Raw genomic sequence first — 3,578 nt, 5'->3', positions numbered from 1 at the left:
AAGGACTGTGTGAAACGAGTGGGTAGGACTCTGTTGGGTTTGCCAGCACACACGTGCATAACTGCCACCACAGCTAGCACCTTCTGCTTCTGGTCTCAGCAGAAAACCCCAAGGCTGAACTGGGAGATGGAAGATTGCGCCTTCCCTAGACGTGGTCAGCACCGGGACACGGTGCGGCTGAGGTAGATTGCTGAGGGCTTCCCGGAACCTATCTGAGCAGGGGAAATAGATAGGCTAATGATCAACGCCACCTCGCCCTTGCTGTGGACTAAGACTGTCAAGGCACGTTTTCAGAGGTGCCTGGGCACAACTTTCAGAGGTGCCTAAGTCACTTCCCCTGTTCACGCTGACTAGCCAGGAGGAGATAAGAGTTGGATGGGGAGGACAGGAGGGGAAGGAGCTGGGTGGGAAGGAGAGACTGGAAGTTGTGGAGAGGAAAGAGAAGATGGAAATGGGGGCGGGGCAGGGAGGAAGATTGGGAATTGTTGAGTAATAAGACTGAGTCTGGCATCCAGGAAAGGGTGAGAGTCGGGGGACCAGGGAAGTGAGATGATACAAGGAACCGGGGACTGATGGAGCAAGGGCAGGGAGGAAGATTGGGAACCAGAAGTGGGGGACGGATCTGACGAGGAGGTGGGGGCAGCGGAGGTGGAACTTGGACACGGAGCCAGGGAGGGGGTGAGGTGGGCCGACTGGGATTGGATGAGGAGCACAGAGTGCCAGGTGCAATGGGGGCAGGGCAGGGATGATTGGAGGCCGGGGTGGGGGTGAGATACAGACTGCACAAGGAGCTGGGAAAAAGGGTCAGTGACTGGGCCTGGTAAGAGTTAGGGGGAGAATGAGACTTGGAGGGAGAGTGTAGGATTGGCTGTGCAACCTTAGTTCTGCCCCCTTGTGTGTATGCTTCCTGGTAGTTCTTCATTACACAATCACGTACAGTTTCTTCCACGGGACTCCTGCCTCGTTCAGCACACAGGCTGGAGAGCGCTCTGGGGAGGAATCAGGCTGTGTTGTCTGTAAAACCCTGCCTCTCTTGTCGCTGACGTTGAAAGCTGTAGGGGCGTTTACTTGAGTGGCCAAGTCTAAGAGGGCAAAGCATTAGCTTGTGCTTGAAAGAAGTCGAAGGAGAGCGCAAACGGCAGGCTGCCCAGGTGGTGCCTTGGCAGCTGGGCAGTGCCTGGGGCCAGGGGACTCCAGGAAGAGAGAGGAGGCTCGTGGTGAAGGCTGCTCGGTACTGCACTGAAGAGCTGGATTCTATCTCTGCCCCAGAATTTCTATGTGATGCTGGGCAAGATGCATAAACCAAACTTCTCCCGGGTGGTCGCTGGTGGTGTGTTCCTCATTTTCTGGTGCCCGACTGAAGACCCTGGACTCTGCTTTGCAGCAGGGCTGAGCACTCCCAGCTGCAACTGAGGTCGATGGGGGCCGTGCTTTGAATATAGGAAGGGCCAGATAACAGTAAATACTCTGAAAAATCAGGTCCTTGGTGCCACAAATTGGGCACCCGAAACGAGTGGATGATTTTCACCTTAATCTACACCCCTGGCCCCATCTGTAAAATGGGGATCATACCACCCCTCCCTTCACAGGGGCGTTGTAGAAGTAATTCAGTTTTTTAATGCACTCAGGGACCATGTCAATGAGCACCATAGAGAGGCCCCTGAGGGAATTAATAAATCGTTTGAATCATGCAGTAAATAAAGCCTGGAGTCACATGCACAACAAAGAGGCTCAAACAAAATATCAAATAGCTGCTTATTATGCGAGCACCGTCCATGCTCCTGCCCCTTTAAGATGCTTGTAGGACCAAACTCTGTGAAATAGTCCTGCGTCCACTTAAAGCAAAGGCAGAATGGTGGTGTGACAGATTTAAATTGTCGGGAGTGTGCGAGGTTATATAAAGCTCTGTAAAGGTATCATATACTCCTCGTCCTGCCTCAGAGAGCTTACAACTGCTGGATGAATCAAGGAAACTCCTGGTGAAACAAGTGATAGGATTTCAAATATATTCCACCCCCACCTGCTCAGATCATCCTTCCAGCCAAGGAGACCTGGCTGGGCAGAATCTCTAAACCAATGCCATTTTTAATTGCCTGTAGAGGTCACTCTTGAGAGATACACAGCTCTCCTTTCTTGGCGGGAGCATGAGTGCTTGGCATGTAACCTGCTGTATTTAATTCCATGTGACATCTGCTCCTACATAACCATAGCGTAAATCCTCGCTGTCTTCTGAGCACCTGAGACAGGGCCGGCTCCAGGCACCAGCTCAGGAAGTAGGTGCTTGGGGTGGCCAAGGGGAAGGGGCGGCACGTACGGCTCTTCGGCGGCGGGTCCCTCGGTCCCTCTCGGAGGGAAGGACTTGCCACCAAAGAAGAAAGCGGCAAAGTGGAGCTGCCACCGATGGTGATCGCAGCTTTTTTTTTTTTTCCTGCTGCTTAGGGCAGCAAAAACCCTGGCGCTGGCCCTGACCTGAGATGTGGAAAAGAAACTCCAGGCTGGGCTAAATCAGCCTTTGTCTCTAGGAGCAGGAAAATGAATCCACCCACCAGGGTCCAAGAGGTCAGAAAATGCACCTTGAGCAAAAAGGGGCTTGTGCAGAACCAAAGGAAGAAGGAGCTTTAATTTCCATTCCTTTTCTGTGTTGATTTGCATTTTGTAGCATCCTCGTTTTGCTGGCTCCCGCAGGCATGCCAGCGGAGACGGGACCAGAGCCTTCGCAGACCTGCGCACCCAGGACCGGGGTAAGTTCACAGGGCTCAGAATCTGGGTTCAGAAGCTGCTGTGTGGGATTTAGAGGCTCATACAAGCCCAGAGTTTCTGCCAAGTAACAAAGGCTGATGGTGTCTGGGAGTGAGTTTTGGTCAAGGAGGGAAGGGTTGCTCTGAGGTGAGCAGTGGGACACCAGCCAGCACTGTGGTTTCTGCTCGGCACAAGACATATGAAATACACTGAGAAACTTGTGTATATTTTTTTGCTCTCTTTATAATGCAGCTTAGCAATAAGCAGCTCTGCTCTTGTGGCTGCCTCTGATTCCACATTCAACCCACCCGTCCCACAGCTGTCTTATCAGCTACTCCCATCCACTCCATTCGCAATCAGTAACATGCCACGTCTCCTGTTGGCCAGTGAGTGTTATGAAGGAAAGTCCCATGTGCAGCCAAAGCAGGATAATATACGGCAGGATCTGTACACATTTTGATTGTGGGCAGATCTTGGATTATTTGTATTGCAGTCATGGGCCAGGACCCTATTGTGCCAGGTGCTGCACAAACACAGAACAAAAAAACTGCCGCTGCCCTAAATATGCAATGTAATTGTAGCTGTGTCAGTCCCTGGATATTAGAGGGAGAAGGTGGGTTGGACCATGAGAGAGACAAGTTTTCAAGCCACACAGGGCTCTTCTTCGGGGCTGGGAAAGGTAGTCCAAGCTTCCCGGCAAAATGCAAAGGGGAACAGATGGTTTAGCATGCGTAGTTAGCACAGGGGTAGGCAACCTATGGCACGCTTGTCGAAGGCAGCATGCGAAATGATTTTCAGTGGCACTCACACTGCCCACGTCCTGGCCATCCGGTCTGGGG

The sequence above is a fragment of the Chelonoidis abingdonii genome, chromosome 23 (assembly GCF_003597395.2).
Source record: "Chelonoidis abingdonii isolate Lonesome George chromosome 23, CheloAbing_2.0, whole genome shotgun sequence".
Classification (NCBI taxonomy): Eukaryota; Metazoa; Chordata; order Testudines; family Testudinidae; genus Chelonoidis; species Chelonoidis abingdonii.
Note: the sequence above shows the minus strand (reverse complement) of the source record.